Source organism: Mobula hypostoma, chromosome 13 (genome assembly GCF_963921235.1).
Source record: "Mobula hypostoma chromosome 13, sMobHyp1.1, whole genome shotgun sequence".
NCBI classification, from domain to species: Eukaryota; Metazoa; Chordata; class Chondrichthyes; order Myliobatiformes; family Myliobatidae; genus Mobula; species Mobula hypostoma.
In genome coordinates this window covers 59,861,538-59,885,425 of record NC_086109.1, presented here as the reverse complement: position 1 = coordinate 59,885,425, position 23,888 = coordinate 59,861,538, and the positions used below count along the sequence as shown (strand labels likewise).

Sequence of the window (23,888 nt, the reverse complement as noted above, 5' to 3'; positions counted from 1 at the left end):
ACAGAGAAAGGTTGAACAAGTTGGGACTTTATTCTTTGGAGCGTAGAAGGTTGAGGGGGGACTTGATAGAGGTATTTAAAATTATGAGGGGGATAGATAGAGTTGACGTGGATAGGCTTTTTCCATTGAGAGTGGGGGAGATTCAAACAAGAGGACATGAGTTGAGAGTTAAAGGGCAGAAGTTTAGGGGTAACATGAGGGGTAACTTCTTTACTCAGAGAATGGTAGCTGTGTGGAACGAGCTTCCAGCAGAAGTGGTTGAGGCAGGTTCGATGTTGTCATTTAAAGTTAAATTGGATAGCTATAGGGACAGGAAAGGAATGGAGGGTTATGGGCTGAGTGCAGGTTGGTGGGACTAGGTGAGAGTAAGAGTTCGGCACGCACTAGAAGGGCTGAGATGGCCTGTTTCCGTGCTTTATTTGTTATATGGTTATAATCAACAACCTATCAACCTCAGCTTTAAATATACCCAGTTACCTGGTTCCACAGCTGTCTGGCAACGAATTCCACAGATTCACTACACTTTGGCTAAAGAAATTCTCCTAATCTGTTCTAGATGGATGTCTCTCTATTCTGAGGCTATGCTTCTGATCCTATACACATCCACTTCAGAAAATATCCTCTCCACATCTATTCTGTCTAGGCCTTTCAATATTCAATAGGTTTCAGTGAGATTCTCCACTCATTCTTCTAAACTCCAGTGAGTACAGGCCCAAAGTCATCAAATGCACCTCGTACATTAACACTTTCCTTCGTAGAATCATTCTTGTGAATCCTGGAATCTCCTGCATCTCAGTGCAATCGCATTCTTTGTGTAATAGTGACCAGAACTGTACACAATACTCCAGCTGAAGCTTAACTAATGTTTTATAAAGTTGTTCCATAATGTCCCTGCTCTTTTATTCTATTCTTTGTCAATTAAAGCTAAGTATCATGTGCCTTTTTCACCACCTTTTCTACTTGTAAGTGTAGGGATGTTATAAGCATTGGGACCTATGCTTATAAGTGCAAGTATATCTGAAGGTGGCAGAGATTGGTTTCATCAATACTCTAGGCCAGTAACAGTCATTGTGTATGCCTTACTCTTGGTGCTCTCCAAATGCATCACCTCACTTATTGATATTAATTTCCATCTGCTATTGCACTTCCAATCTTGTCTTCTAATCAATATCGTCTTGTACCCTTTGACTATCCTCAATATCAATAACACCAGCCATTTTTTTTTGGTCATTTTGGTATGATATGTCCTACATTTATTAAATTGTATATATAACAAACAGGAAGAGCCCCAGCACTGATCCCTGTCATACATCACTGGTTTCTTTTCTCAAAATAATTCTGCCAAATTACCCTGATAAGGCAAATTTTGGATTCATTTTGCCAATTTGTCCCATGGACTCTTGACTTTTTGAGCAATTTGCCCATGTTAGTGTCAAAGCTTCACCAAAGTCCCTGCAAACTATATCAACTATACAGCCCTCATCAATACTTTGTTACCTTTTCAAGAAATTCCGTCAAACTGGTCAGACAAGATCACCCCTGTGCTATTTTTCATTGATCCTTTTCCCATGAAGCAAGTGTAGATTCAATTTTGTCACACTGAATTTTTTTAAAATTCTGAAATCTTCCTTATTACTGATGTTCATGTTGAACAATGGGTGCTCTTCTGTGTTAATCCCATCTCCCAGAATTTGGACCGTAGCCTTCAACACCTAGACAATTCAAGTATTCATCGAGACACTTTTATCAGTGCTGTCATAAACCAGCTTTGACTGTACTCAGGCAGTGCAATCCAGGTACTTCCTCTTTATGGGTGAACATCCTCCTTGTATGCCCTATAACTGTATGTCCTCTAGTTTTATCTACCTCTGGCATAGGAAAAACTTCCTGCAGTCTACTCTGTATATATCCCTCATAATTTTACATACCTCATTCATGTCCCCTCTTAACATCCCCTAGCTTCTCCAGTCTCACTTCACAATTAAGCTGCTGCATCTTAGGGCAACGTCCTGGAGAATCATCTTTGCACCTTCTCCAGTACAAAGACATCCTTCCTCTGGTACGCTGATCAGAAGTGCACACAGTACACCATCTGAGGTCTGACCAAGATTCTATAAAGTTCAGTCATAACTTTCCTATTTCTGTGTTTGATGTCCTGTCTAGTTGTAGGCAGCCGTCGATCTCAGGGGATCATGGGTCTGCACCTGTGCTGGATTGTGTTCTCTCCAGGGGCAAGCCTGGGCAGGAAGATTTGAAAAACCTGCTGTTGCCCATGCAGCAGGTTCCCCCTCTCCACGTCACTGATGTAGTCCAAGGGAAGGGCAAGTGCCAATACAGCTTGGCACCAGCGAAATCGCAAAGTTGTAAACAACATCAAACTGTCTTAGGGACCCCGGTTCAGGATTTCTTCCTCGGGGTTTACTCCCGAAGCCTTTCCCATGGGTGGGTATAGCCACAAGGCAGTAGAGGCTTAAGATCAGAGTTTTTCCTTTTCCTAAGCAGGCTGCCATCCAAGGTTGACGAGCGTCTGCATTTGCCCCTTCTCTTGTCAGTAGAAACAGTCCCGCCGGGCCTAGTAGCTAAGCCACAAGTGAAGACCAAGAGTTGGACTTGGTTGTCAGAGGCTGTCAGTGACGCACACCATTTGGAGCACTTTATAGGTAGTGGGAGCATATCCCTGTTACCATCCCTGGCTATGACAACCTTAGGAACCTGTCCTGACTAATGAAGGCTATCCTTTATGTCCAGGACTATTAGGTAACGAGACCTTTGAGCTTGACCTGGCATTTTTTTTTTGCTTAGACCAGTTTGCTGTTTGATTCCCATACTACCTTAAATGTATCATTATTGTCTGTATTCACCAATGAGAAGGATGTGGAGGATAGTGAGTTCTGGGAGGGGTGCATTGATAGTACGAAGTTTGTCAGTGTTAAGAAAGTGCAACTGTTAGATATCTTGGAATGTATAAGATTAAATCTGGGTCCAATTGAGATCTATTCCAGAATGCTAAGCAAAGGAGAAGGTTGCTGGGGCTCTGATGGAGACTTTTGCATCCTTGTTTATCATAGGCAAGATACATAAAGACCGGAGGATATCTAATTTTTATTTTAAGAAGGGCAGCAAGGATAAACCAGTGAGTCTTGTGTCAGTGCTAGGAATATCATTGCAGAAAATTCTATGGGATAGGGTTTCCAGAATTTGGAAAGACGGAGCGATTGAGGGTTGTTTTCTGCAGGGAATTTAATCTCACTAATTTATTTCACTTTGTCGAGATTTGTCTGTGTGGACTTTATTAAGGCATTTGACAAGATCCCACGTGATAAATTGATCAAATGCTTGAGACACATGAGATCCATTGTGAGTGGGCTAAATTGATTCAAAGTTGGCTTGGTAATAGGAGGCAGAGGGCAGTGATTGAAGGATGTTTATCTGATTGGAAGTCTGAGGCAAATGGTGCGTACAAGAGATCGGTGCTGACACCTTAGCTGTTTGTAATATGTATTAACAACTCGGATATGAATGGTGCTCTGGCTGGCTCTGAGACTCAGCAGAGAATGGTAAAGTTGGGTAGAGCGATAGTGATAGACTCAATAGTTGGGTGAATGCACAGGACATTCTGTGACTGCGAAAGAGATACCAGGATGGTGTGTTACCTCCCATGTGCTAGGGTCAAGGATGTCTCCGAGCAGCTGCAGAATATTCAGAAGAGGGAGGGTGAGCAGCCAGAGGTTGTGGAGCACATTGGCACTAATAACATAGGTAGGAAGATGGAAAAGCCCTGCACAGTGAGTATTGAGAGTTAGGAAAGCGGCTGAAGAGCAGGACCTCCAAGGTAGTCATCTCTGGATTACTTTCAGTGCCACATTCTAGTCAGGGCAGGAATAGGATGATAGTGCAGATGAATGAGTGGCTGAGGAACTGATGCAGGGAACAGAGTTTTAGGTTTTTTGATAGTTAGAACCTTTTCTGGGGTGGGGGTGACCTAAACAAGATGGATGGGTTGTACATAAACTGGAGGAGAACCAGTATCCTGACTAGAAGGTTCGTTCGTGTTACTCGGGAGGTTTTGAACTAGTTTGGCGGGCAGGTGGGAGCCAGAGCTCTAGATCAGAAAGTGGAGGGATGAAGAGGAAGGTTGATGTCAAGGCCAGTAAAATCAGACAGGAGCAAATTAATAGATATGATGGGATGGTAGTTTGAAGTGTATTTTTTAATGCTAGGAGTATAATGGGTAAAAGCAATGAACTTGGAGCTTGGATTAGTACTTGGAACTCTGACATGGCCATTAGAATCTTGGTTGAGAGAGGGATGGAAGTCAGTGCTTAATATCCCAGAGATTCATTGTTTTAGAAAAGATAGGGAAGTAAGAGGTGGGGGGGGGGAGAGTTGCACTACTTATCAGGGACAATATCATAGCTACACTCAGGGGACATAATGGAGGTCTGGTCCACTGAGTCAATATGGCTAGAATTCAGAAATTGGAAGAGTGGACTTGCCTTAGGATTGTGCTACAGACCCTCCAAAAGCCACTGGGACATTGAGGAACAGATAAGCAGGCAGATTAATAGGATTGTTGTTATGGGGAACTTCAACTTCAACTTCCCTAGTATAAACTAGGACCTTCTCAGTGCAAATGGTTTGGATGGGGCAGAGTTTGTTCGTACATTCAGGAGGGTTTATTAAATCAATATGTTGAGTTCAACAAGAGGAGACACTGTATTGAACTTGGTCAGATGACTGACCTTTCAGTGGGTGGAAAGTTAGGGAACAATGATCACAACTCGAGCTTTAAGATGGTTATTGATAAGGATAAGTATGGACTTTGTGGAAGAGTATTAAATTGGAGCAGAGCAAATTGCAGTAGCATTAGTCAGGAACTAGGGAGAGTTAATTGGGAATAGCTCTTTTTGAGTCCACATCTGATGTGGAGATTGTTTAAAGACTGTACAGAGTGCAGGATAAGGAAGGAAGGGCAAGAATGGCAAGAGAACCTTGGATGTAGAGGGTGGTGATGAATACAGTCAAGAAGAGAAAAGAAAAATATGTAAAGCTAGTATCAAATAGAGTCCTTGAGGATTATAAAGAAGCCAGAAAAGAACGAGAAGCAATTAGGGAATCCATGGGGGGAGCCATGAGAAACCCTTGACAAGCAGGATTACGGAGAATTCTAAGGCATTCTGTACATGTCTGAAGAGCAAAAGAATAATTGTGGAGAGGGTAGGACCACACAAGAATTAAAAAGAGGAACGTTTCCTTGTATGCGGAGAATGTGCGTGAGGTCCTTAATGAATACCTCATATCAATATTTACCAATGTGAAGAATGGGGCGATCAGTGAGTGTTTTTGATATGCTGGGGCTTTTTGAGGTGAAGGAAGAGGTAGTATTGGATCTCTCAAAGAGCATTAATGTGACTAAGTCCCCAGGGTCTGATGGGATATACCATAGGTTATTGAGAGAGGGAGAGACGAGATTGCTGAGGCCTTGACCAATATCTTTGTGTCGTCTCTAGTCACAGGCGAGGTCCCGGAGGATTGGCAAATAGCCAATGTTCCATTATTCAAGAAGGAAACGAGATAATCCTAGAAACTAAAGACCAGTGAATATCACGTCAGTGGCAGGAAAGTTACTGGAGAGATTTCTTAGGGATAGGATTTATGAGCATTTGGAAAACGGAGAGCCAGCATGGTTTTATGGGGGGCAAATGATGTTTTACTAACTTGACAATTTTTTTGACAAGGTGACAAGGGTGATTGAAGTTAATGTTGTCTACATGGATTTTAATAAAGCATTTGACAAGGTCCCTCATGGGAGGTTCATCCAGAAGATTAAGATGCGTGGGATGCATGGTGAATTGGCTGTTTGGATTCAAAACAGGCTTTCTTGTAGAAGACAAAGGGTAGTGGTCAGAGGAACTTCATTCTAGCTGGGAGGTCTGTCATTAGAGGTGTTCTGCAGGGATCTGTACTGGAACCTCTGCTGTTTGTGATGTATATCAGAGAAATGAGAGATGGTGTTTAACCTGGACAAATGTGAAGTTTTGCGACTTGGTAACTCAAATGTAAAGAGATAGTTCACTGGCAAGAACAAGTTACATAACAGTGTTGATGTACAGAGGACTCTTGGGGTCCAAGTTCATGGTTCCCTGAAAGTGGCTACACAGGTTGATGGGTGGTAAGAAAGCATATAGCATGCTTGCCTTGATTAGTCAAGACATCGAGTTCAAAATCAGGAAGTTGTGTTGCAGCTTCATAAAACTCTAGTTAGGTCACATCTGGAATATTACATACAGTTCTGGTCGCCCTATTATAGGAGCAATGTCAAGGCTTTGAAGAGGGTGCTGCAGAGGTTTAAAAGCATTAGAGGGCATATGCTATAATGAGAGATTGGACAAACTTGGGTTTTTGTTGGAGAGGTAGAGGCTAAGGGGAGATCTGTTAGAGGTTTAAAAGATTGAGGCATAGATAGAGTGGACACAGTATCTTTCCCAAGTGTTAAAACGTCTAGTATCAGAGAGCATGCATTTAGTATCACAGAGGGTAATTTCAAAGGAAATGCTAGGGGTAAGTTTTTTTTACACAGTAGTGGGTGCCTAGAATGTGCTGCCTGCAGTGTGGTAGAGGTAGAAACATTAGAGACTTGGAAAAGACCTTTAAATATGAGGAAAATGGAAGGATATGGACATTGTGTAGTTAGCCATTTGATTATTAATTTAATTGGTTTGGCACAACATTGTGGGCTGAAGGGCTATTCCTGTGCTGTACTGTACTGTTCTTTGTTATATGTGAATGCAAGAGGTACAGTTTTGCAAATGTCATGAAAATTAGTGGTGGTGTGGATCACAAAGTATATTGTCAAAGGCACAACAGGGTGTGGATCAGATATAAAGTTGGCCTTTAATCACAATAAATGCAAAGTGTTACCATAGTAAATGGTGAGGCCCTAAGGAATGTTGATGAATAGAGAAATCTAGGTATCCGGGATCATAGTTCCCTGAAAGTGACAATACAGGTCGATAAGGTAGTGAAGAAGACATATGGAATGCTTGTGTTTCTCAGTCGGGGCACAGAATATAAAAGTTGGGGTGTTGTGTTGCAATTTCACAAAACACTGGTTAGACTGCACTTGAATTACTGTGTGCATTTTTGATTGATGCACTATCGAAAGCATGTTATTGTGCTGAAGAGAGCATAGAAGAGACTAGCCAGCATGTAGCCTGGATTGGAGGACTTTATGGGGAGAGATTAGTTGGGGTGGCTTGTTTTCCCTGGAGAAAAGGAGACTGAGAAATGACCTAATAGAAGTATATAAGATTATGAGAGGTAGAGATGGGGTTGATTAAATCTTTTCCCTGTGGCTATCATCATCATTGTGCCGTGTTGTATGATGTGGGCATTCCTAGGTTGGTCTTCTGTCTCTAATCTGAGAAGTTCGAATAAGCTCTTCAAAACTTTTGCCTGTCCATCCTTTGACATATCTCATGAATGCTACATGCTGTTGACCGTGACTTTTTCTTCCATCAGTTTTTCCTGTCTCTGCAAGATGTTTGAGGTTCTTTCTGTAGTACATGTCCCATGGTACAGGTAACAAGCAGGTATACAGGTATAGTCCTGGTGTGGGAAAATGGGATTAGTATAGATGGGCAAAAAGTTCAGTATAGATGTGACTCAGTATATGACTCTTGATTTCACATTGTTTCCCAAGATCTGTCAATCACGATTTTGTTTTGAAACCAAGGGTTTATTAACATGACTGAGTAAAGGAATTTTACTGCATCTCAGTGCTGACCCCTTGCACTGAGATTGTCATACAGTCCTTGACTGTCTAATCTAAGGAACCATATGACTTGGCATCTACCCTATGAATAGCTTTTGGAATCTTTTGCTTTTCAGTAAAACTATTGTTTATTCTTCTAAAACTCCAAGAATATAGGTGAGCCTTATTTCATCTAACTAATGTAAGTCAGACCCTCACCTGAGGATTCAGTATAGTAAATCTTGTTACATAACCCCCTAGACAAGAAGATCTTTTATTGGGTATGCAGGACAAAACTGTACCCATTACAGTGCCAGTTCAGCAAGAATTATTTGTTGGCAGTAAAGAAAAATGTATTTGTTCTCTCCATAATTAGTAGCTATATTAGCACAATTATTTTCTGCTTATCATGAATCAGCATTTACCAGATTGTTTTTCCATTATTGTACTCTCATCAGCCATCTCCTTGCTATTCATTTGACTTATCTATATCTATTTGGGCTCATAGCTAACTCTGCTTCATAGTTTACCTTCATCAGCAAACTTGAATATATTTTGCTTGAATATATTTTACTTGAATACCTTCATATGCAAGGCATTAAAGTAAAAGACCCAGTAGTGATCCTTGTAACTCGAGTAGCAAACCTACAATCAAAAAAGAAATGTTTTCCCTTTTTCTGTCTTTAACCATTCCTCTGCCCAGGCTAATATACAACCACAGCCTGTTAACTTTTATTTATACACTGTTTTGCATAGAACTGTATCAAATGCTTTTTGAAATTCAGATAATCCATATTCACTGATTTCCCTTTCACCTCCTTAGGTTAAGTCACCAAGAAGCCTAGATTTAATAATTAAATGTTTTCAATTCTGCCTGAGTGTCCTTGATAGGCCATACAGCTGCTTGTACTTGTCTGCAAAGCTTGCACATACCATTCCCAAACTCCAATATCATTACTGCATTAGATACTACCAGAAGAAGGTTACTTGGGGAGTTTTTTTGAGTTATCATGTGTTATAAAAGCTATTAGGTTGTAAATTCTAGAAATGACAACATCTGGGACTAGTTGTGCAGAAGGCATTAACTTTCCTTCACTGGAAAGTGTTGCAGTTCAAGATAATGGGGGTGATTAGCTTGATATATTGTGAGGAGTGATTGTGAACTGCCAAATACGGATTAACACCTGGAACAAATGTAGTAGTGGAGTGGTGGTTATGATCTGAAAATATTCTGCTTATTCATTCCAGAAGCTTCTAAAATGACTTATTAATAGAGTAAGCATTGTTGTGTTGCATTTGATTGAAAATGTGTCAGCAGGTGAAGACAGTGGGGTGAGAATTAACTTAAAGTATATGAAATAGGAGAGGAGTAACCCAATCATACCTTGGCACCATTTTCCTGCATTATTCCTATATCCCTTGGCTTGCTTTATATCCAAGATTGTTAAGTTTTAAATAAACTCAACATCTAATCTTCTAGGATAGAGAATTCGACAGATTCACTACCCTCTGAGCAAAGTTCTCATTTTAATTCTCAGGGGTCTATTCCTCATCCAAGAGAAAATCCCTGCTTGCATCCAATCAGTTGTGCTACGTAGGTTTCAATAAGATTGTCTCATTTAAAACTAGAGAATGCAGGCCTACTTATTCTCTCCTCGTACAGCAAACCTGTCACCCTCCAGCCAGTTCAGTGGCAAGCACATCTTTCAGTTAAGGAGACTACAGCTATGCAGAATACTGTAAGTGAGATCTTGTGTTGGTCCTATAATCACTGAAGTACGTTATATTTACTCTCCCCAAATTCTGTCATTAAAAAAGACCAATGTATAATTTGCCTTCTGAATAGCTTGCTGCACCTGCAGATTAGATTTCAATGACTTGTACACCAGGACATCCAGGTCCCTTTGAACACTAACAGTTACTAATCCGTTGCTTTTTTAAAAAAAAAGTTGACCAAGGAATGACAAGCAACTAGAAGTTAAAGGTCACATTTCAGGAAAATAAAGAAAAACAGTCGCACAATTTGGTGGAACTGATAGGAATATTGAATGTGAAGGCTTGTTTGAGGAAGGATGGACATGGCTTGGCATTATGCAGAGAAAATTTGCTAAATTTATTCCCAAAGTGATGGGGTTATGTTAAGAAGGCTGACTGAAAATAAAGTTGTATTTCCTTTTGCCATGGAATGTCATTGCTGAATCTGTCAGTTCCTCACTTGGTGTATTCTCTCTCACATGCCTATTATCACCACATCATCTTCCCCCACCCAACCCCACTTCAGATTCTTCCAGCACAAGCACTTTTCCGTGAACCTTTGGGAAGTGGGAGGAAACTAGAAATTCAAAGGAAACTCTTGGATTCGCATGGAAACCATGCAAACTGCACACAGGTGGCACTGGAGATCAGAACTGAACTCTGGTTGCTGGAGCTGGGAGGCAGCATCTTGACCTTCTGTGCTAAGCGGCGGTCCCTGTGCTTGCTGGAATGGAAGTTGGCAGACTGAGAAGTGATCTTATTGAAATGCAAGCTTCTGAGTGGATTTAACAGTTAAAGGTATTTTTCCTTTAGGGATATTTAAGACTAGGAAATGTCATCATAGGGTAAAGAGTCATCCATTTGGTACCTAGATGAGAATTTTTTTTCTTGGGGTTTTGAATCTTTGGAAATGTGGATGCTGAGGCATAAAGTTTAAGCAAAGATTAGATGGAGTGTTGAACTATATTGTGACAATGAAAATTGTATAGTCCCCATGGCAAAATGTGAATGGAAAAATTGTTCAATGCCAGGACTAGCCTAGGCAGAGGAGGTCTGAATAAAATCTGAAACTACTCATAACACTTGAGGGGTCAGAATGCATCTGTGGCAATAGGAATAGAGTTGGATTTTGATGTCAAAGACTCTTTTTTAGAGTTCTGATTGAGGGCCTTCAACCTGAACCATTAACTCTTGATCTTTCCACAGATGCTACCTAACCTGCTAAATATTTACAACATTTTCTGCTTTTATTTCAGATACTTATTTTCTATTTTCAGTAGATAAGAGTTTAGTTGACTTTTTTTCCATTGAAGTTAGAGATTCCTTGGGCTGTCCCAGTTGAAAGTAGATGTGCAGTATACCTAGATGCTGTTAGTAGAAAAACGGTGCTTCAGGGCAGAACTGGCTGCAAGTATTGAAAGAGCATGTAAGTGGAATAGATGAGACAAAGGCAGAAGTAGTAAGAGAAGAAATAGATTGTGTGAACAGTGGATTGAAATGATGAATATCTTCAAAGGGAGACCTGATGATGGGATGTAGGTTAGTCAACTCCTTAAGACTAAACAACGAATAAGTAAAATCACAGCTAATCAGTGTCCTAAATTTATGAAACTGCCATTGCCCCTCTTAACTATTGACCTAGCACCAATTCCATTTATAGAAGGGAATTCCAAACTTTTTTTTTACCTTTTTTTTGTATGTACAAGGAACTTATTCATTTAGATTCTGGACACCACGCTCTCATTATGTCAAATGTTGTTGAATAATTCCAGAGAGCCAACATTGTCATTTTGTATCAGAATTGGCCATCCACAATCAGCAGCATGTTCTCTTCCCCCAGATGTTGTCTGACCAGCTAAACATTTGCCAACTTCTGCTTTTATTTCAGATTGTTAGCACTTGTAGTGTTTTGTTTTGTACTTGATCTTCACTGGTGCTGTCATGGCTTAGGGGAGGTGAGAGTAAATATCTTGTACATGGGTAGTTTACAATTGATTATCCGAGTTGGGGTAGATCAAATGTGCCACCTCTGTAGAAGCCATTCTTGTGGTATGATCAAATGTATAGTAATTGTCATATTATAATAAGCTTGGTTAAAGCAATGAAGTTTAAATAGGGGTTTATGAATGTTTATACATGTTCAACCTTCTATCAAATGAGGTACATAAAAACACTGGGTTTTAAATCTATTCCAATAATCCTATAGTCTTGTTCAAAGATTTCTCTATAAATAACTACTCTAACATTGAATTTACAATGTGTGTGCACGTGACCCATTATGCACTCACACAAGGGTAAATGTAAATAACTAGTTATTAAAGCAGGAAGCGAACATGTATAACTTGATCTGTTTCTGACTTCTAGTGCTCAAATTAGAATGAAGTCAACCACACCATCTTGCAGTGGTATTTTCTTTCTATATGTACAGCCATTGGTGGTAGAACTAATAATGCTTTCCTAACCTAAATGATGAGAACTATATTCCAGAGCTATATTTTAATTTTATGATATGATGGCCTAGATTAATTCTAATTAACAGAAGTATTTTTGTCCCTGAGTAATTATCAGAGAACAATTTTGATGAAAATTAAAACTACTTTAGAATTTGGCCTAAAATTTCAATGTTCACTGCACCTGTTACGAGGTTCCAAACTCAGTCTGAATGTTAGAGTAGTTTATTTATAGAGAAATCTTGAAACAAGACTGTAGGATTATTGGAATAAATTTAAATCCCAGTGTTTTTTTATGCACCTCATTTGACAGAATGTTGAACATGTGCAGGTATAAATATTCATAAATCCCTATTTAAACCTCTTTGCTTTAAATAAGCTTGTTATAATATGACATTTACTATATGTTTCAGAATATCATACAGTAAGAATGGCTTCTACAGAAGTGGCACAACACTGAGTGGAGAAAATGACTTGTTAGCGGCAGAGTCTAAAGGAATTTGCACAGTTAGTGTAGGAAGATCTGAGATTGTCCATTTTGGTAGATAAAATAATGATACATGTATTTGATTAGTTGAAAACCAACAGCATTACGTTTTCATAGGATTTTATTGACATAATTTTAACCCGTGTGTCTTCATAAAGAATATTGCTGTTCTCCGATTCATATTAGCAGGCATAGATTTCAATGTTCAGTGATATGATACTATTCACACCCAGACTTAATCTATATTAGTTTAAGATATAACATCTTGTGCAAAGTGGTTGGCCACAACAGCGGAAAGGGGCTTTCTTTGTTGGGAGTAATCATTTAACAATACATTCAGGTTGCAGCAGAATAAATCTTTAGTTAAAACTTTAAACTAGTTAATGGGGACATACAAAACAGAAGCAGGAGTACTGAATTCTGCCCTTCAAGACTGCCCTGCCATTCAACAAGATGAAGCCTGATCATCTACCTCAGTATGATATTCCTGTTGGGCCTCTTTCATCTTTGATTCCTTTAATGCAGGGAAGTTCATTCATCTCTTTTGATGGCAATGACTCAATTTCCACAGCCCTTCAAATGAGAGAACTCCAAATATTTCTCCATCTTCCAAGAGAGAAAAAGATACTGTTATTGGTTCTAAATTGCCCAGCCCTTCTGATTCTGAAAGTGTGATCTTCGTTTCTAATTCTTTAGGCAGATGAAGCATCCTCCCTGCCACTATTCTGAAAAGACATTTGAGAATTTTGTGCACTTCAGTGAGGTCACCTCTCGTTCTTCTAAGCTCTATAAAGAATGAAGGTCAAGTACACACAATGTCCTCCATATTGTTTAGATTTGAATTCCCTGCTATTTGAAAAATGTGTATTACACTGGAAAGAGTGCACAAAAGATTTACAAGGATGTTGCGTGACTTGAGGATTGATGTTACCTGGAGGGGTGAGACAGGTTTTATTCCTTGGGGTGAGATGATCTTATGGAGGTGCATAAAGCCATGAATGGTGTAGAAAAGTTGAATGCATTCTTTTTTTTAAAAAAGGGTTCATGAATCAAGAACTAGAGGGCAGCGGTTTAAGATGAGAGGGGAAAGATTTAATAAATGCTCAAGGGGCAATTTTTTTCCCATATAGAGTGGTGTCTCTGGAATGAGCTGCCGGAGGAAGTGATTGAGTCAGGTGCAGTAACAGCTTTTAAAAGATAATCGGGCAGGTGCAAGGTTATGGACCAAGTGCTGGCAATGGGGCTACCTTGGATTAGGCAGGTTGGTCAGTAAAGCCAGTAGGCCAAAGAGCCACTTTCCATGCCACATAACTCTCATTGATATTCCATTATGTGAGAGTTCTACTATCCCAGAAAGTTCAAAGTAAATTTATTATCAAAGTGCATATTGTATATGTCAACAAATGCAAACCTGGAATTTGTTTTCTTGCGGGCATACACAAAAAATGTAAACACAATAGAATCAATGAAAGAGCACACTCAATAGATGGGCAAACAACCAATGTGCATGGGACAAACTGTGCAAATACAAATGAGAGGAAAAATAAATATCGAGAACATGAGCTGGAGTCCTTGAAAGCAAGTTCATATTTAATGGGAATTGTTCAGTAATGGGGCGAGTAAATTTGAGTGAAGTTATCCCCTCTGGTTCAAGAGCCTGATGGTTTAAGGATAATAACTGTTCCTGAGCCTGGTGGTGTTTATCCTGAGGCTCCTGTATCTTCCTGATGGAAGAGAGCATGACCTGGTTGGTGAGGGTCCTAGATGATGGAAGCTACTTCCCCACAACAGCATTTCATGTAGATATTCTCAATGATGGAGAGGGCTTTTCCTGTGGGCTACACCATATCCACAACTTTCTTGTAGGATTTTCCATTCAAGGGTATTAGTGTTTTCATACTATGACAGGCTATGATACAACCAGTAAATATACATCAGACATTGTCTCACTGTTGGCCTATATAATTCTATGAGATGTCTTTATTCTTGTACTCAAATCCTCTTGCAATAGAGGCTTTGATAATACATTTACTTTGAACTTTTTCTAGTTGCCAGTGCCATCTGGATGTTACCTTTCAGTGACTTGTACGCAATGACATCCCTTTGGATATCAATATTTCTTTCTCTGGTCATTTTAAAACAATTCAGCATTTAACAAGGTGGATAACCTTTCATTATCACACATTGTTCACCATCTCTCGTTTCCCACTCACTCATTCTGTCTATATCCCTTGGTGTTTTTTGCATCCTCAGTATTCACACCTCCATTGTTTTATGTCATGAGCAAAATGGAAATATTACATTGCGTTCTCTGATAAATTTGGAATATTTTGAGTCTAGGCACTGATCGCAGATGCCCACGAGTCACAAACAGTAAACCCAAGTACGTGTATGTTCCAACTCGCGTTTTCATATTAATGAACTCAATATATTACCACTAACTCTGTGTTTTAACTTTGTTTACCAACCTTTTTTTTGAGCGATGTTATCAAAAGCCACATAAAAAACGACTATACCCGTATCTTCTGTTGGATACATCCCCACCCCCCCCGCCCCAAAGAATTGGCTAATTAATCAAACCTGGCTTCTCTGTCACAGACACATTTACTCTGATCAGTGATAGTCTCTTGTAACTGTTGTGCTGCCACATTTTTCATTGTAGGTTTCAGCATTTTTATCTCTTCCATTGCCAAACTAACACATCTACAATTGTTTTCTCTCCCTTCATCTTTATGTAAAATAGAGTCACATCAGACTTTCCAATCTGCAGGAGTTATTCAAAAATCTACGGAATATTGAAAGATGATGATAGACTTCTCTATGACTAGCACTTTCAAAAACATAAGCCATCAAATCTTTGAGATTACATATAGTTTTTAGGCTTGTTAACTTCTCTGATTTTTTTTTAACTAATGCTAATTCCTTATTAGTATCAGCCCCTGTTTGAACTTTTTTTAAAACTTGTATTGTCTTTCCTAAAGTCAGATAAGAAAAATATTTGTCACTTCCTCATTATAAATATTCTTGTCAGTAATTTATTCACATTTCCCCTCACTAGACTTTTCCCTGTTACAGATTTTCCAGTATTTTTTCCTGATTGGTTTACTTTTGTATTTGATTTTCTATTTTTAAGTGATTTCTTAACCATCTTTTTGAAGTTTAAAGTGCCTTGGCTTATTTTTTTTGGCAAATTTACAGTTCTTTTCCTTGGGTTTAATATTGCCTCCAGTTTAATCACTTTTCCTGTCATCTTTCAGTATTTTACTGTATATTTGTTGCAATTCATGCATTATTATTTAAATACTACTCATTATTTGTCTCTTTTAATATTGTTTCCCAATCTACCATAGCCAACTTTTCCCTTTTATGTTCATTTTCTTTTGTTTAGATTGAATACCCTGATTTCAGATTGAACCATTTCACCCTCAGACATAATGTAAAATTCTGGAATGAAAACAGAAAATGCTGCACTCAGCAATTCAGACAGAATTCTTTTGGAAGAATAAATAGTTAATGTGTCAAAACTGAAAGAAATGGAAGTTTTTAGGTGGGGAAAAGGTGTGGAAGGATGTGTAAAAGGGAATATCCCTGATGGATTGGGTCCAAGTGCTTATTGGGGACAAGCTGCAAGCATATTAAGCTTTGTTTCTGTGATGTGGTTTAAGTGGTGAAGCTATGGGAGATCTCTAGTAGATGATATAACAGACTGTGCCAGCATGACAGGATGAAATGACCAGACAGTGAGCTACATGAAGTTGATACAGAGTTCTGCAGGCAGCAGTGTGCCCACGTTGAAGAAGTAATCTTGTTCCCCAAGCTTGCATTAGGTCTCACTGTGATAATGCAGGAGTTCAAAGAGGTCAGAGTGTGTCGGTGTATTAAAGTGGGAGACATCTCTTCAGATCACTCCTCTACTGTCTTCACTCAAAGAAGAGCATGGCAGATTATGAATATTGAATATACTACACTAGATTGAAGAAGTGAATTGCTGCTTCACCCAGGACTGTTTAGATCCCTGAATAATGGGAAAAGGTCAGGTGAAAGGACTGGTGTTGCATATGCTGTGGTGGTATGGGGTAAGTGCCAGAGGATGTGGAATACATATGGATGGAAGAGCGAGGCAGAGAGCTATGAGGGAACCAATTCTTGCAAGATGCTGAAAGGGGTAAAGGGGAATATGTGACTGGTCTTTAATTTTTTTTTGGAGCTGGCTGAAATTGTGGAGAATGATCTGTTGAATGTGGAGGCTGGGCGGTCAGGTAGAAGGCAAGGACTATGCAAACTCTATAATGCTAGATCTACAATGATCTGTTCCTTGCAGTTTTTACATACCAATCTGAAAATATTACAGAAATTTTAGTACCAATTTATTTTACTAATTTGTGTACATGTGCTTTAGAATCCTTCATATTAACTATTTCACCCTGTTGCACACACCTCTATTTACTTTATATTGTAATCCACATTACAACCACTATTTGAAAGCTAGAAACAGTGTTTTCTGCCACCTGTGGTTGCTTAGCTTCATGTAAACAAATACCAGTTTCACCCGAAATGTCAAATGTTTACTCCTCTTCATGCTGCCTAACCTGTGTTTCTCCAGCACTTTGTGTATGTTTCCTCAAGATTTCTAGCATCTGCAGAATTTCTTGTGTTTCTGATAAGCACAATATGGTTTTGTTGTGGAGCATAAAGACTGATCCTTTGGCCCACCATGTTCTTTCAAATATTAAGTACCTATTGAACAAGCCCCACTTTCCAGCACGTGGTCCATTTCTCAGCATATCTATGGGATAGATGGGCATGAATTTAGGAAGTGATAAATTTAAGCATTTGGGGGAGCGAAGGAAGGTTGAAGCGGCAGAGGGGAGTTGCAGCTTTATTTAAAGGAAGCAGTTTCCGCTAATGGTTTTGAAATGGCGTAACTAAAAACTCGGTTAAATATGTTCCTTACTGAATAGTAATCATGAGAACAGGTCAGACTGGATATCTTGTGACAAGTGATCCTTCTGAAATGCCAAGACCTAACGTTTTCAACTCCATGACACAAATTGGGTGTATGATGGAATACTTTTCACACACTTGGATGAGTGCAAGTCTAAATGCACTCAAGGAGCTTAACACCATCCATAGTCGCCTCAACGTGCACTACAGTTGCACTAACAGCACCTCCCAAACCCATGACCTGTACCACCAAGAAAGGCAAAGAATTCAGACTCGTGCAAACATGTCCACTTGCAGGTTCTTTCTTGTTAAAATTGTGTACAATTTATGTTTGTTTTTCTTGATGCTGCTTATCTGGCTCTGTGCCGGTGATTCCCTGTAAGCAATTTTCACTGTACTTGTACATACACATACCTGTGCATATGGCAAACTTGACTTTGCTCTTTGCACACCGTGCTGACTTGGAAATACATTTTATCATCTCTGGGTCAAATCCTAACAACTTTCTCCTAATGTAGGCATACTAGATGCTTCAAGACTATGGTTTGCTATTACCTTCTCAAATAGTGTCCTCATCCTGGAAAATGAAGTAGTTTAAAAAAAACGTAATTTAGAGTTCTGTAGGAAAATATGTAGATTGTGATTGGTGGTGGCCTAGAGCTTCAGAAGGAATTAAGTTCAGGGGATCAGGTTGTGGGACTTGTGGGCAAGGTGGTCTGGAAACAAGGGATGAGAGAAACTAGAGAAGAATATGGACTACAGAGGACTTGAGGACATTTTGGGAAAAGTGAAGCATCTGTTCAGTTGGTCACTCATGACAAAAATAAATGTGGCCTTGTATTAAGCTGTGTGTGATGTTTCAAGGAGACAAAAGTGGGGTGAGAATTTCAGGAGTTAGTCTGCTGTACAGAAAGCACCTCAAGAATATCCTTTTGCCAATAGGATAGTCCTGAAATGATGAGCTTGGGCACTGGAGTGTGAAGCAAGATGTAGTTATGACTCATCTGGCATAATGGACAAACCAATTATATGCGTGAATGTTGATAAATGGATTGAAGAAGATTTTCTTCTGTCAGGAATATTTGACAGTGAGTGTGGTTGGAAAAATGAGTCGGTAAATATGAAGAGAATTCCAAAGGAGTGATTGGTGGTGGCCTTATCTCTGTTCCAGGGATGGCATAAAGTAATACAAGGATGAAAAGGTACTTTTTAAAAAAACGTATGTGTTTTATTCCTTTTATGAGTCCAGGGGAAAAAAAGTGACACAAGTCTCTATACTTAATTAGTTGTTCTAGTTTGTTCCATTAGATTTAATAAATGCTTCTGTTGGTTTCTACTTTTTCACTTCTGTCCATTGACAGAAAACTCACCATTGAGTTTTGTTCACTTTGCCTTAAAGTTTTATTTCCTTGGGAAATTAAATCCTTTGAGTTGATTTCCTTATGGGAATATTCACAGCTTGAAATAGACCATTGATTTGATGTCACTTGTAAACAATCTGTGTATATGTGAGAAGATGTAATATTCCTATCTTTTGGAACAGTTCTGTGACTATAATAATTCTCTCTAGACCAACCTGCAGAAAATTAGATCCATTGTTTAAGTTCAGCATAACTGTATCTTTCACTTTTTAAAAAAAAATCCATATTTGACTAATGTGAAACAGTGGGTGGGGCTTGCAGAAATGACATCACATTGACTGATGGCTAGTTGTGCTTACTAAACAATAAAGTATTAAACCTGGGGGAGGGTGATAACTACATCCAGTCAGGATGCAGATAATACACAAATCAAGAAATTGAGGTATATGCTGCGATTTGTTTTTATTTTTTTAAACTTGAAGAATTGATTGGTAAAAGATGAGCGGGTTTACAGTTTGAGAATTAATTTCTAGAGCCTGAAGTTGTTTTAAAGTCTGTTCTGAATTACCGTCAGTAAACTAACTTTCTCTTATTTCTTTGTATATATTTAACATTATGCTATTGCTTTGTTTTTAGCTGGTGACAAGCTTTATTTGAATAGGTTTCTTCAGTGTAGTAACTAATGGTTGATGTTAAATGAATTAATTATACCAGCAATAAATATCACATTACAAACATTTAATTTAATGTGAGTACTTTGTGATGTTTGATACTTGACTGAAATGCTAATCTAAGTTACAATCAACCAGACTAACATTACTTCCACTCTAACTCCTCCCTCCTCAGAGCCAAAACAAGGAAAGGGTCTCCTCCATCCCCCCCAGCCCCCTTGTCCTCACCTACCCCTCCAGCATCCGCATTCAGAGGATCATCCTCCGTAGTTTTTGATACTTTCAGTAGGATTCCATCGTCAGACACTCCTCCTAACCTTGCTTCCACTCTGAACATTCAAATGGAATTGTCCCCTCTTTAATTTCCTGGTCAGCTTTTCCATCTCCATCAACTATTCCCCTTCTTGGGGCATTTCCCCAAGCAGATACAGGAGATGTAACACCTGCTCTTTTTTTTTTTACCTCTTCCTTTGCACAATCTAGGCACCATTCCAGGGAAGGTGCCAATTTACTTGCTCCTCTCATTTAGTGTACTGTATTCTGTACTTTCAGTGTGCTCCCCTCTACACTGGAGAAGCCAACGACTGGGTGACTTTGCAGAACACTTCTACTCATTCCTGAGAAAATCTGAGCATCTATTCATTTGCCACTTTAGTCCCAAGATCTACTCCCAATCAGACCTCTGTCTTCGGCCTCCTAACTTACTCCAGTGCTGTCCACAGTAAGTTCAAATAGCACCTTATCTTTATTGTAGGTAATTTGGATAGGTATATTTTTTATTTGTATATTAAGATCAGTTTGTATATTGTAGCTTGGAAGGTATGAAGTATTAAATGTACATATATTATCAAAAAATATATAAGTTATACAACCTTGAGATTTGTTTGCTTACAGGCAGTCACAAAGCAAGGAACCCAAAAGAACCCAATTAAAAAAAATAAAGACCCACCCCCAATGCACACAGAAGTGGAGAAGAAAAACAAATCGTGCAAACAACAGAAGTGAGCGCCAACAACAGCATTCTGAACCAAATTGAGTCTTAGCTTCGTGGAGAGAGGAGCCTCCAGTATATCTGGGCCAGCATTTAAATTGTTCAAACAGCAGATTGTACCTTGCACTAGGAACCGGGTCTCACTGTGGCAAATCAATCTGGGCCTACAGTTCACTGCAGAAGAAATTGTTCTCAACCTCTCCAAATTGGCTGGGCACCCAGTGCATTGCAACCTCGCCCTGCCCTTCCAGTCTGTATGGACCAGCATTTAGATTGTCGAAACAGCAGATTGTACCTCACATTAGGACCTGTACCTTGTTGCCGCAAATTGCTCCGGGTCTAGAACACGCCGGCCAGCAATTCACTTTGGACCTGGATTTTGCTGTTAAAGACCTCTCCAAATGGGCTCGTCATTCAGAGCGATATACCTCTCACCTGGGTTAGTTGGACAAGCATCAAAACTCCTCTGTCCTGTCTTCTCCCCTCCGATTCGTACACTCCAACCCCACAGCTCCAACTCCGTGTGTCGAATTTGCAGCGCACCAGCAGGCCACATCTCTCAAAATCACCCGCAATTCACCTTAATAGTTCACCACAATTCACCTTTTTAAAAAAAAAATTATTCGTAATGTTTTTAATCAAATTCCTTAGCTTTGAAACTACCAGTAAGCTGTCACATTTCTTCGGTAGTGCCATCTTAAACTGGAAGTTTAAAATGGCAACTGAGGCACATTAACTTTTTTCCATAGACATTCATAATTCACAGGCTTCTAGGAAAGTAGGTTGAGGCTATATATCCAACTACTTTGTTTGAAATCTCTTTTACTGTCGTCTTTAATTAGGGAACAATGTATTTTTTAAGCGGTAATAGTCTTTTCAGTTTGAAATTTGTAGCATTGCTGAATTGGTCTCAGTAACTTATCCAGGCTTATTTTTACATGAAACAAGATGCAACAAGCTTTAATGTTCTTTAAAGTCATTTTAAACTAATTAAAGGTAATTTTGTAATCGTATTAAACTGGATTAGAAGAAGACTGCATTACAACAAAAGGGAAAATTAATATTTGCAAATAACTGCAGTATATACACTCAGCGGCTACTTTATAAGGTACAGAAGTGAAACCCAGTAAGATCTTCTGCTGCTGTAGCCCATTCACTTCAAGGATCAAGGTGCTGTGCATGCAACTGTAGTAATGCATGGTTAAGTAAGTTACTGTCACCTTCCTGTCAGCTTGAATCAGCTTGGCCATTCTCCTCTGATCCCAGGAGATGAGCAGTTTCTAAGATACTCAGATCACCCCATCTGGCACTTATAATTGGTCAAAGGCACTTGGATCACATTTCTTCCCCATTCTGAAATTTGGTCTGTGCAGCAACTGAATCTCTTGACCATGTCTGCATGCTTTTATGCATTGAGTTTCTGCAACATGATTGACAGATTAGATATTTGCATTAGCAAACAGGTATACATAATAAAGCAGCTACTGGGTATATATTTGATCTAAGGAGTTTTAACTGTAAACCTTATCTTTGTTTCTTTTGAATGAGTTGCTTTTCTGACAACCTAGATGGCAGCATGAGAGTTGAGAAAGGCCTTCACATTAGCTATTCTTAGTTTGAAACTAAATCTGTCAAAATGGCCAGACTAGCTAATGTGACTGGGCTACTCAGCTGTCTTAAAAATATAAATTTCCCTGCGTAGTTAAGAGTGGTGAGCAAAGTTTTCTTTTGTTTTAACAGGAGAAAAGCAGTGCAAATTTGAAGTAGAGCTAACTAGTGTAAACATGACTTCCCTTCCCTGCCAGCCACCTACACTCTCCCACCCCTCTAGATTCCACGGCTACCACTCTGGTTGAATGTACTTGGCGGTTTGAGTGAAACTTGCTTGTGTTTTGAATAATGGAATATTTGCAGCTCAACACAGGTTCACCCTTTTATTCACTGATGCAGTGGATGAGTATTGCCAAGGATGTTCCTTATGGTGAAATAAGTATAAGAGATTCAACTATTTTTCTCAGTTCATGTGATGCAAATGCACATAACACTGTAGTAATAACAAACTGACCTATGTAAGACTGTTTATTGATTTCAGCTCAGCGTTCAACACCATCATACCCTCAGCGCTAATCAACAAGCTCTGAAACCTGAGCCTCTGTACCTCAATCTGCAACAGGATCCTTGACTTCCTCATTGGGAGATCACAGTCAGTGCAGATGAGATATAACATCTCCTTGCTGGTGTACCTCAAGGATTCATGCTCAGCCCACTGCTCTACTCTCTACGCTCATGACTCTGGCCAAACACACCTTAAATGACATTTGTGAAGTTGCCAATGACACACCATTGTTGGTAGGATTTCAGATGGTGATGAGGAAGCGTACAGGAGAGAGATAGATCAGCTGTTTGAATGGTGACACAACAATGACCTTGCACTCAACATCGGTAATGTGAACTTCAGGAAGGGGACGTTCAGGAACACACCAGTCCTCATTGAGGGATCGGCGGTGGAAAAGATGAGCAGTTTCAAGTTACTGGGTGTCAACGTCTCTGAAGATCCATCTTGGGCCTGACATATTGATGTAATTGCAAAAAAGACACAGCAGTGGCTATATTTTATTAGGAGATTGACTGCACAAGATCAGAAAAAGCTGCCGATAATTCCAAGCTCAGCTCCATCATGGGCACTTGCCTCCTTAGCATTAATGACATCTTCAAAAGGCAATGCCTCAAAAATGCGGCATCCATCATTAAGGAACCCCTTCACCCTGGACACATCCTCATCTCACTGCTACCATCAAGAGGAGGTACAGGAGCCTGAAGAGACACACTCAATGTTTTAGGAGCAGCCTTTTCCCCACCACCATCCGATTGCTAAATGGACAACGAGCCCATGTACACTACCTCAAATTTTTTTGTACTCTCTTTGCACTAATTTAATTTAATTACATATTATTTTAATTTAAAGCTTTTATTATATATTGCAGCCTTCTACTGCAAAACAACATATTTACGACATACCAGTGGTATTAAACTCGATTCTGATTTCTCAGCTGTCCATCCAATTGTTTCATTGGTCTAGATTTCAGATCATGAAAATAATAGATAAGCATTTTGTATTACACGGCCATTGATCTTTCACTGGGCAATTTGTTGAGATTTTAAAAAATAGTGAACAATAATTAGAAAATTGAAAATGCAATAATAGTTATAGAAACATAGCTTGTAGGTTCCTGTGCTGCTTCCATATGCAAATCACTTAATTAAAATTACAGGTCCAGTGGTACCAAATCATCCACGATAACAGCACTCGTCCTGCTGTGTACTGGCATTCACTATGATCTGGGGAATGCAGCTTTGTGAAATATATGTTGGGGAATTTGCATAAACCAAACCTGTAGAGGAAATCTGGGGCAAAAATATAATGGCTTACTGATACAGGTCACAGATAAAGAAGAATTTCTTTACCCAGAGAATAA

At 39.3% G+C, this 23,888-nt stretch overlaps 1 protein-coding gene across 6 annotated transcripts in view; it reads left to right on the top strand.

The window, feature by feature from the left end:
- zfand6 (zinc finger, AN1-type domain 6) overlaps positions 1–23,888 on the top strand; it is a 67,802-nt gene that overhangs the window by 2,022 nt on the left and 41,892 nt on the right. For 3 of the 6 annotated variants that reach the window (XM_063065779.1, XM_063065773.1, XM_063065775.1), the window contains exon 2: positions 19,974–20,142. The exons of 1 other annotated variant lie outside the window; for it this stretch is intronic. The gene's annotated coding sequence lies outside the window, so the exon portion shown is untranslated. Of the gene's footprint in view, positions 1–18,465; positions 18,592–19,973; positions 20,143–20,358; positions 20,852–23,888 lie in introns of those variants that run through there. 2 more of the 6 variants (XM_063065774.1, XM_063065778.1) reach the window with 2 other exon arrangements.